Genomic DNA, 12,091 nt, shown 5'->3' on the forward strand with positions numbered 1-12,091 from the left:
CAACTTTAAGAATAAAATCACATTGTTTAGAAGAAAAATCTGCCATTATTTTACGTAATAATTGTACTTGAAGCCCTTGAACATTTCCTCTTTGATGGCCTACTGTCGTGTCAATCTAAATCTAATTATCTAATCTTTTCAGATTACAATTGCGCTTCGTTTGTGAAGGCACAGACAATTCTAGAGTCTTGTGCTGAAAGACGGGGATAAAATGAAGGTCAGAAAGAAGATTACTGTTGTAGAGATAAAGGATTACAACCCTCTTGTCTGAGTCAGTGTATTAATAGGCACTTTGGAATAAATCATGGCTTTGTTCTGTTTCATCCAGTCAACAGATAAAACCAGGAAGAAGAGGGCGAAGGCTGAGATTCCCGACCTTCTTTCTTTGTGACACACTGTTCCCTTGGAGATGGTGAAATTGGGTTGGTTTACACTGAATCCAGCTGGGATTTATTAACTGAGTGAGTTGTACATGCATGCTAAGATGTTACTTGCATACTCATCACGACCTGATTGTACAAAATACCAGACATTTCATTTTTAGTTTTAAAAATGCATCTGCTTTTGTACTTTTTTTTTTTTACCTTAAAAATGTCCCATGTAACTAAAAACATTCCTGCATTTGGTACCAAACCTCACAAAATCAAGTGGAAAAGGGAGAAAGGTGATCAGGATTACACTGATTCAAAAGTGAGATGCCGGTGCATTTCTGATACTTGGGTTCATGAACAAATGCAAGAACATTGAACATCTGCTTCACTCTAGAAAGCCAGAAAGACACGCACCGACAGCATTGCAAAAGAAAAGTCTACTAAGAAAAAGGACAACATAAAGGTAAAGAAAGAAAATGCCACCTACAACACAAAATACTTCAAAAAGAAACAGAAAAGGCACAGAGAAGGTCAATGCAGAACCTGCAGACAAGAACAAGCCGAAAACACAAGGAAAGAGAAGCTCAAAAGGTCAGAATATCACATTCACCTTTTTTATAGCTACTTGAAGTATCATTAGTATTCAGATCCTGATTACATTGCAGAGGTTTTCTTTTTAAGTTCCTCCAAAAGCTGGAACTAACACAATCAAATGCTAATGTGTGGAGGAAGTGATTAAACCAAAATAAATTCTGTAACCTGCAGGAAAAGCACAACAAAAGGTAAAAATACAGAAGCGACTGTGCTCAGTCAGTTGCTGTGTCTTGTGATGTTAATCATTCTCTGGATTTTATTGTAGCAAAGTCAAAGCAGAAAAGTAGTTTCACAAGATGAAGCCGTTCCAAATGATGTCACTCAGACTAAATTATCGCAAAAGCTACTGTTAAGGACCACCCAGACTTTTTATATTCAGTACTGATTACATAATCCTTATTTTAAAAGTAAATAAGAAATATATTTATTTTTGTTGTATAAAATGCCTGCATTTGGCCTTAACTACCTTTTTCATAAGATTTCAATATCAAGAGTTGGAAAAAAACAACAACTAAGTAATCAATTTTACATCTTATATTGAAAGGTTTTTATTTTGTATTTGTAATTTTTACAAAAAAAAAAGTTTGTATGAAAAAACTTCAACGAAACAGTTTAAAAGTGAAAACTTGTATGAATATCATAAACCACAATTTTCCAAAGTGAAAGCAGCTACTTAGGTACCCGCATCATAATCGATATGCAATTGAATAAATCACTGTATAATTAAGAGGAGAGATCTGATCTGAAAGGGTTTGAATGTTAAGGACATTCCAGAGGTGGTCTTTAATAATGAAATAATGGAACTAGAAGCTCCAGGAGATCACAACTCTAAAGACAGTTGGCTATGAGAATAGTGTTCTTAACAGTTCAACAAGAGTACACTGGTGCTGATTGATAACTCATTGTCATTCTTTATGCATTAGAAGGGAAGGTGACAAAGTCATAGTCACGCTGCTTCCATGAAGCGAACAAGAAGGGCATTGTCTCTAGCATGGGGAAAAAGGAAACAGACTTTGTGCTAGACACAGTGTGCAAAATCTGACATTTTTAATGAATGGGTACATGTTTTATGGTCTCCAGGTTACATGAGGGGAATTTACAGAGAACACACTCCAGGGTTCAGAAATGACGCCATGAAAGACATGGAGTGGGAAGTTCAGGTTGTAGGCATACTGGATAACTAAAGCATCCTGGAAGGGGCCTTAACAAATGCATTGCTTTTATATATGGTTGTCTGAAAATGATTTAAAATAATTAAAAAATTCAAGATGTACCAATCTGTTTGTGCAGCCCGCAATCTGTGGGAAAAAAAAATTGTGATTTTAGCAAAATCATAACACATTTTAATGACCTCTCTGTACTTGTGTTAGAAAGACACTGTGTTTGTTCATTCTGTGTGGGTAGCTTACAGAGAGATGGTCATGATGTTTTCATGGATCGTGTAGCCATATTTTGAGTCATTAATTAGAGCCACACCACAGCCAATTTGTGTCCCCACACCTATTATTTAAAACATAAGTTCATACATGATGTAAGTTCTCAAAAAGAACATAAAACCACAGATGTTATGATAAATGGCAGATAAAACCATAGGAAAAACTGCAGTATTCAGTATTGGGGTGTTGTAAAGTCTTCTTAGTTAAGTCAAATTAAAAGAGCTAAATGTCCTATTGGTGAGGACATTTTTCTTGTTTTTTGGCCTAGAACGTGCATGGCCATTCATCGGACCAACTAGAAAAAATGCAGTTTTTAGCCTGATTTGGGCTAGAATCAAAAGATTTACCTTTTCTTTTTCTTCTGATTCAGTTTCAAAGTCAACAAGTACTCTGTTTGGGACACTTGACAAAAGTATTAGCTATACTAAGTCCATCAAGATTACAGACCATAGGGCAGGTCTGGGAAACTCTAGCTCCTCCACTGTCCTGCAGACTTGATTAGGGTTGGAGATGACCTCTGCAGGGCAGTTGACCTTGAGGGCCAGAGTTGCCCAACCCTGCTGGAAGGTGTCCCATTTATCATTTTGTTTTTTAAAAACCACCTCTTTTCAACCAACAGGCTCCATTGTTGTGCCCTTTTGCCACACCCACAATAGTGAGGACACAGTAGACTACTACTCTACTACTACAAAGTTACCAGCATGTTTGCCTCAGCCTCAGACGTCACACCCATGGACCGTTGGCTAAACGTCTGATGAAATGGGACACAAAAGTGGAAACTTCACGAGTGTCGAAGTCGTCATCAGATTGGTTGAATTCTACAGGATTTCCGCGAGACGTGTGTGTCACTTTCTTTAACGTTCCGCCTGGAAACAAGGATGACATGGCGCCAAATCCCCTTAAGAAAGACGAAGGCTGCCGTGTTTACAACAGTGACTAAAGCGGTTATCAAGATCAACTAAACACTGTGATTTTCAAAAGTATGTGAAATATTTAAAGTTCGTGGCATAAAATCTTTAAAATACGTCGGAGAGTTTTTCACAGCGGCCTGTTATTACGGCAACATTTCCACGCCTCGAAACATGACGAGAGACTACCAGCCTGTGGAAGCTTGAGTAGAACTACAATGATCGAGGGTGACATTTTGGATTGGACCACTTTTGAAGGTTTCGATTCAGGAAGATTGGGGCTGTATATCTTTGACCTGAAAATAGTTGGCCATGATGTTTCGAGAATGGGATATACACTAGTATACAAGTATTCACTACCTCAAAGCAAGCCCAGTCCCAGGAGGTGTATTCTAAGAGTGGGCCTCTGCAAGTGTCCAAACCGGATCTCATAGGTAGCTTTTCCTGCACAGGAAACTCCACCTTCAGAAACTTATGTGACTCTTCCCAGTCCACCTGGAAACAAGTTATCCATTGCGTTTCACCAAGTGTCTTGATCAATCAGTTGATTAAATATCAAGCATAAAATATCTTTGTTACCTGGGTGTTGAAATTTATCTAGGGGCAACAAACATCCAGAACAATTTCCTGTCTAATAGTGCTTTTTCCGCTAATACTTAGTGAGAAGGAGACGCTGGCCTGATTTGTCCCTGATCTCACCACCTTGGCAGGCTCAGTGACCTCAATTACAGGTCTCCTGAGAAGGAAGAGTTATTGCCAAGATTATGACATTAACTTTGGTAGATACAGAGTGCAAAGCTGGATTCACACTGGTTCAGACTCACATCCTTACAGTCTCACCTTGTCTGAAGGTGGTAGTCCATCACATCCCAGGGATCCCAATACAGAGGCACATCAAACAAAGTAAACTGGTTTCTGAGGCAACCCTCGAAAATAGTTTTCCTTGAGTTATAACAGTTTCTTGCGATAAGTACTGTAGAAGTACTCAAAACTGCCCTATAAGATTTTGCACTTTTCTTGAAGGCCCTACATTATGACCCACCTGTTTGTTTGAAGTAAAGGCAAGGACATCAAACGACCCCTTTGGTCTATTGTGTCCTTCAAAAGGGGCACCCACTGAATAACGAAAAAAGATGAGTGGGTCGTAGAAAATCATGTAATGATGGAAAATTTCCAAGGGAATCAATTACCATTATTGTGACGGAAACAGAATCGCCTCTGCAGTCTCTGTGACTTGAGCTTTTCCCATGCTAGGGACATTAATCAAGACTGCAAAAGCAGGTAGGGACCATAATAGTAGATGTGGTTAATGAAATCTTACCCTATCATTAGATGATACCCTATTATGAGTAGGAGAGAGCTTCGAGGTTCACCCAAAATAAGGTAATCTGAACAATGCTGTATTTTGTCTGTGGAAAGTACCTAATCTTGTTTGAACGCCCTCAGCTAGCAGTGATATGACTACAGTTCTCTCCCAAGGTAAAGAATTCAACCCAAACATACTGGATCCTGCACCCTTCACTAAAGTGAAGTTCATTGGGTCATCTGAAGTTTTTTTTTTTTTTTTTTTGCGCACATCAGAGAATTCATTTAATAAATGTGATTGTCTGATTTGAGGGAATATGTTTTGTTTCTGTTGTAACGTGTATTTTAAGATTTTATGCACAGATGGAGAAATCTGCTAGTAGTTAGTAATATAGATAAATATTTCATAATATAGCCTAAGTCCTTATTCCTACACCATAGCTCTCAAAACTGGTTTAAGTACTCAAATATGCCATATAAGGATACATTACAATAGTTTTGCGGTCAGTGATACCGAGTGCCGCTCGCTCTCATGAGTCTCAAATTACACTGAGCAGAAGTGTTACTGAGATTGCTGAAGGGCAACACTTTTTGATGACATAAATTTCAATATACTGACCACAAAATGCTATCAAATGACATTTGAAGGCTTGAAATTCAATGCAGGATGTATGGATTACTTTTTGGTATACTTTTATGAGATTAATTCAGAGGTGGAACAACATGAGGGCGAGCAATGCAAAAACTGAATTATAAACTATACATTGAATACTACTTCTTCTAAAATCAATGGTTAGAAGAAAATATGCAGACAGTAGTATGGGCATAGGGTTCAGAAGTAATCTAAAATAAAAACACAGTCACTTGAACCAGAGCTTCACATGGGCAGTTTCCTAATTTTAACCGCAAAAAAATAAATAAAAATGGGGCATTTCATAGTGTTGTTTGTTAAAATAGTCCAATTTAAACATAATCTAATAAAAAGCTTCCCATGCAAGATGATCACTCAGAAAGTGACTGTGTTGACGTTGATCACTCCCTATATACAACTGATGAATACTGTTGTGGACTACGCCTTTAAGTGGGTTAGCCAGTCATGACTGAGGTAATTTATGCACTTAACCAAAAACAGCCTGTTTACTTATGTCAGAGAAATGAAAAATGTTAATGTGAAACAAAATGAAATGCTTTAAATGGAAAATGTTTATCTATTTTATCAAATCATGCACTGTATAATGAAAATTTATGCAGATGCAAGTTCACTAATTTAATCATTTTGGATGTGCACTATATTGGGTTTTGAAAGATGGAAACACACCTTTGCTTGTGTAGTGTTTGTAGCTCAAGAAAGAGCTCCCCAACCCGAGTACACAGGAGGGTTAAGTCCGATTCCAGCAGAGAGAATGGGGCTTGACCTCTGAACTCTGGATGACACAATCACATTGATCTCAAATCATTACTAAATAAAGAAGACTGATTTATGAATTGTCATTCATTGACGTCATGCACTTGTATCACAGGCAAGTGCATAGTGCATGTGCCTATATATTTTCTCAACAGCAGGAAATTAATGTTTTTGTGTTACACCCTCAGAGAGATGTACGGGAAACTGGCTTTGACATACAATAAGTGTCACGGTCCAGCATTAGCTGTATTGGGCCACCGCCATCTCCCCATCTCCAAAACCAAACAAAAATGTGATTGGCTCATCCCTTGTCTTTATTGTTCTCCATAGTGTTGATCTGCTGTGTTGAGCCAAAGAAAGGAGAAATGAGATGGCCATTCATTAGAGGAAGCTCTCAAATGACAAATCACATGATGATACACATCTTCCACTTTTCCCTTCATCTCATCTCATAGGAGTTACCCAGAGGAAATTAAGTGAGAACCTGCGTCCCATCAATACCTTCCCAAAAGAATGTGTTATGTTGACGGAAAGAGGATTTATGAGCTTTTAAACATCCGTAATAAGTTTTTTTTTTAAATGTATGGATGGATGTGAACTTGGTACATACCGGAAATGTGTTCACAAGAAAACAAGATCCTACATCCTTTGTGATTTGAGGCAGCTGTGCTGAGTAGACAAATGTGTCCGGCAGCCAGAACTGTGTGAGATAACAGTAGAAAGTGATTTAGAAATGGAAATGTGTGTGTGTGTGTTAAAACAGTGACTAGCACAATTCATGAATGTGTAGAATTATCGTATAATAAAATGACATAAAATGACAGAGCTCTGACTGGATTTGCAGAAATCATCAACATTGGAATACTGCATATTTAATCAACTTCTGATACACACATTTGAATTATTACTCAGTGAGTCATTCACCCATGTATTACTAGAAGGCTTTTGTCTTTCCATCACATTACAAATACACAAATTATGGTTCTAATATATTAAAATGAAGTACCTCCTGAGATTTAAATTAATAATTCATGAATTTTACAACACTTTTGAATGGTCAGGGTTCTTGGTTAATGCTCACATGACGTGAAGGTAAACAAAATATTCAGCCTTATTCTGTAATGAATCATTAGTTAAATTATAATATCCAAAATGTGTAATGTAATAACAGATTTCGTAACTACATCTGTTCCAAATTCTTTTAAAAGTTTTATTAATTAAGTTAGTTTATTTTCTGTCATTGTGCTGTTTCTTTATCTCTTCTCAAGGCCCCTCTTTGGGTAGTGTCTAACAGATATACAGCCTTGTGTGCCCTCCTTTCAGGTTCTGAAGACCTCCTCCGCTTTGGCGGAAAGAAGATTGCACTGTTTTTCTTTCTTAATCTGTTCTTTCCCAGTAAACTGCAGATTTTATTAAAGAGAATCCAAGATCTGGGCGACTGTGCCCATGAGTCACTTGCACTCACCTGCATCAACAATGATAATAAAGTAGAACAAATATACAAACTGTATTGTGTCATAGTGAATTAACCCAATATTTTGTACATTTATTAAGCATTTTCCATTGGCTTACGGCCATGGTGAAGGGGATTCTTTCTCACTGTGCCTAAAAAGAACGAAAATCTGTAAGCATGGTCATAAACTTACTTGTGAACATGTAAAGACAAAATCTGGGTTCTTCTCCATCAGTCTGACCCAGCTGTGAACACACTTCCTGTTGTCTCTTCATAAGCACTGAACACATTCAACAAGACCTAACATTGCCAATGCTCCCTACAATTCAAAATGTTAGGGTTCGTAAGACTTATTTAATGTTTTTGAAAGAAGCCTCTTATGCTTACCTAGGCAGAATTTATTTGACCAAAAATACAGTAAAAATGTAATATAGTAAAATAGTTTTTATTTAAATAGCCTATATTTTAAAATAGCATTTATTTCTGTGGTGCAGAGCTTGATTAATATTTTAGAAGACACGTGAGTATTACCTGAGTGGCATGTGCCACGTGTTGACTCCCCATTTTTCTGGGCAAAAAAACTTCTGGGCTAGACTTCGAGCAGCAGCAAATGAACTGTATCCTATCCTAGTATCTGTCCAAATATGTGTCTATTAAGAATGAACATCCAAGACGCATCTCTGCACTTGTAACCGGAAGTACATTGATAATAACAATCAGCTGTAAACGCCGAGTGCTTCGGTTAATGAACACTGGAGGGCGCCATTGCTTTATGTTTCACACAATCCAAAATATAGTACCATGATCTTCCGTCACGTCACCTGTTGCTTTCTGTATTTTTATTCCGTTTTGTTCAAAAGTTCAAGGCGCAAGGTATTTGTATTCTTCAATATTCGTTAGTTTTTTCTAGTTACAGTGGATATTTATTACAAATATTTCATATCTTGGACAAATAATAATATCTTGGAAACATATCGTGCCTTCATGATTTGTTTCAAATGTCTTTTCTTTATGGTATTTTCTGCTTAACCTTTGCATTGTTTCACCCAGTTCAGATTTTAAATGGTTCATGAAACCGAACTGAAAAACTATGATGATCAAAAAGTACAATTAGCACAAACCATCTTAACATTTAATGTGTGAAAATCGTTTGTCCTACAGTTATTTTACCCGTTAAATTGTTCAAAAGTTATATGGTGTGCTTGTATTGACAAGAAACAAAGACAAAGATAAGAAATATCTTTGTCCAAATGTTTTAATTGTATTTCTAAATTGTATTTTGGTTGTAGTTGGATTTGATATAATTTCATGTACTTTGTAGCCTACTTTGTGCACTTATTTCATTAGTAGTTATTTAGGAAATATAAATGCTATTGAATTATAGCCAACTTAATTTAATATAATTGAGTATAATTTCATGTAAAGAATAGCAGTTTGTAAACTAACCCAACTTATAAAATTAATATATATTATATTATTAACTAATTGGAAAGTTATATAATTTGTAAACTTATATAAAATTAGTAATTAGTAAGCCTTAATATAAAATATTAAATAATATTAATATATTGGACTATTTATGAATAAAGTTTATATCAGAAAACAAACAAAAAACGTTCATAATCCTCAAATAGTATACATATATTTATTATTAATTTATTTGTCTTCTGCTTCTATATATTTCATTTGATTGTTTTAGCTACTTTACATCACAGCAAAAGTGATAACTTTTTAGAACTTGTTTTAATCTTTGTCCTGTTTTTATTCTATTTCCAAAATGTGTTTTGGATTTCATAGAATACAAAAAGTTTAAAATATTAATTATTGTTATTTGTGACACATAAATGCTATAAAATTATATTTATAGTCTAATTTGTTATATATAATCAGATATTACTTTATGTATATAGCAAATGAAGTTTGCCAACTAAACTAATTTCAAAACCAAAGTATATCAAATTAAATTTTTAGTACTAAAAATACTAAAAAATACTACAATTTGTGCTTTTGACAGGTCAATTTAATGGCATCACAAATAAAACAACATCACAATGCAAAGATTCACTACACCAAAACAATTTTTTAAAATAAAAATTTAAATATTAAAAATAATACCTAACACCTACATAACAAATATATGCAGTGTACAGCAAACGTGCAAAATCACATTCTGCCTGCCTTCTATTCTCATTTTCCATTCTCAATATTCAGCAACTGATTTTTTTCATTTAGAGTTTTTGCTTGATGTCATTCAGAATTCAAAGCTTCAAGTTTCGGTACATTATATTTGTTAGGTTTAAAGGGTTTGCATGGGCGTTAAGTCTTATGATTGCTCAGGCAACGAGAGGTCAAAGGTCAACCTACACACAAGCTGGGGAACAATAGGCCAGTTCTGTGGTGTGTTCAGTGGGAACCGAGAGCGTGGCTCTGCACATACCCTTTCATTACTCTAATCGGTCACAATAGTAAATAAAGGGTGGGGACATCATCACTACCCATCTCAGGCCACCACATATCCATACTGAACCAGAACGTCCTCGTTGCCTTGGGCAGAAGCTGCTTTTCCCACCACGTCTGCCTGGCAATGCATGGAGACATGTCACAAGCTGGTTGACGCACCCTGGCAGATCATTGTATACGGTTCCTGCTGCACAAAGCACCAGGTTTGATGTCGACTGGTGGGTTATACAAATGTGGTGAATTACATACTGTATGCCAAAAAGCCTACATTTTTATTCTCCTCTCGTGTCATCAAAGGGTTTTCGGATTCTGTTGGATTAGAATGTGTTTGAAAAACAACAGATCATTGAATAAACATTTTGATCGAAATATTGCATGCAACCAGATGGTTTCTTAGCGACTAGGCCTGTGAACCAAGGACATAATCGTAAATGATGGAAAAGTGGATTGCTCAGGTTTCATCAGATGGAAATGTTTTCTTTTTTCTCAGCCATATTATACCCATTGGTTTTCTCTTTTTGTTCTTCAGTGTTAGATCTAATGAAAAGAACAGAAGATGGGCAGTTTATTGTGGAAATTTGTAGAACAAAAATTTTTTGGGAAAATTTGTATTAAGGTGTGGTCACATCTTGAACCGTAACTGTTATTTTATATACTAAAATAGCATTCTATTTAATCAAAATTATATATAAAAATAAATAAATGAATAAAAAACATTTAACACAAACCCACCAATTCAATCAACAAATTTAAACAAATTAGAATACGGTGACATGTCAATCAGCTAATCAGCTCAAAACACCTGCAAAGGCAACAAAAACCCACCAATTCACGATCTCACAAATTAGAAAATGGTGACATGCCAATCAGCTAATAAACTTAAAAAAACAGCAAACATTTCCTGAGCTTTCAAAATGGTCTCTCAGTTTGGTTCACTAGGCTACACAATCATGGGGAAGACTGCTGATCTGACAGTTGTACAGAAGACAATCATCGACTCCCTTCACAAGGAGCCACAAACATTCATTGCCAAAGAAGCTGGCTGCTCACAGAGTGCTGTATCCAAGCATGTTAACAGAAAGTTGAGTGGGAGGAAAAAATTTGGGAGAAAAAGATGCACAACCAGCTGAGAGAACCCCAGCCTTATGCCGATTATGTAAAATCGATTCAAGAATTTGAGTGAACTTCACAAGGAATGGACTGAGGCTGGGGTCAAGGCATTAAGAGCCACTACACACAGACGTGTCAAGGAAATTGCTGAACCGCAGACAACGCCAGAGGTATCTTACCTTGGCTAAGGAGAAGAACTGGACTGTTGTCCAGTGGGTCCAAAGTCCTCTTTACAGATGAGATCAAGTTTTTTAATTAATCTGGAAACCAATGTCCCAGAGTCTGGAGGAAGGCTGGAGAAGCTCATAGCCCAAGTTGCTTGAAGTCCAATGTTAAGTTTCCACAGTCTGTGATGATTTGGGGTGCAAATCATCTGCAGGTGTTGGTCCATTCAGTTTTTTGAAAACCAAAGTCACTGCACCTGTTTACCAAGATATTTTGGAGCACTTCATGCTTCCTTGCTGACCAGCTTTTTGAAGATGCTGATTTCATATTCCAGCAGGATTTGGCACCTGCCCACACTGCCAAAAGCACCAAAAGTTGGTTAAATGACCATGGTGTTGGTGTGCTTGACTGGCCAGCAAACTCTCCAGGCCTGAACCCCATAGAGAATCTATGGGCTATCGTCAAGAGGAAGATGAGAAACAAGAGACCAAAAAATGCAGATGAGCTGTCAAAGAAAAGAAACCTGGGCTTCCATACCACCTCAGCAGTGCCACAAACTGATCACCTCCATGCCTCACCAAATTTATTGAGATGCACCTGTAGTTACTGGTTGACCAAAGGTAAAATGCTAGGAAACCATTAAGCTTTTCACCAAATTTGTGAAATTTAGTGAGAATTCATTTTGATGCAAGAGACTTCTTGTGGTATGGGCTTCACTTTTCATGAACACAAAGGAGGATTCAGTAGCGAATGTGAAATATAACAATTTATGGAGAATAGTCCAAGCCAGGGAGACTGCAAGAGTCAAATGAAGCATGTGCACATAAGTCACTTCAGGCAGCACATGGACACAAATGGGCACCCGTGTTCCTCCAAGACAAATC

At 36.7% G+C, this 12,091-nt stretch overlaps 1 long non-coding RNA gene across 1 annotated transcript; it reads right to left on the reverse strand.

Annotated features, from left to right (window-relative positions):
- Positions 1 to 1,521: 1,521 nt before the first annotated feature.
- On the reverse strand, positions 1,522 to 8,219 carry LOC127946635 (uncharacterized). Its single transcript, XR_008151128.1, has 6 exons — positions 8,004 to 8,219; positions 7,666 to 7,791; positions 6,630 to 6,719; positions 5,933 to 6,038; positions 2,375 to 2,465; positions 1,522 to 2,263 (listed from the first exon to the last, which is right to left on the reverse strand). It is a non-coding gene; the product is annotated as an uncharacterized LOC127946635 (long non-coding RNA).
- Positions 8,220 to 12,091: the final 3,872 nt, after the last annotated feature.

Source organism: Carassius gibelio, chromosome A25 (genome assembly GCF_023724105.1).
Source record: "Carassius gibelio isolate Cgi1373 ecotype wild population from Czech Republic chromosome A25, carGib1.2-hapl.c, whole genome shotgun sequence".
Classification (NCBI taxonomy): Eukaryota; Metazoa; Chordata; class Actinopteri; order Cypriniformes; family Cyprinidae; genus Carassius; species Carassius gibelio.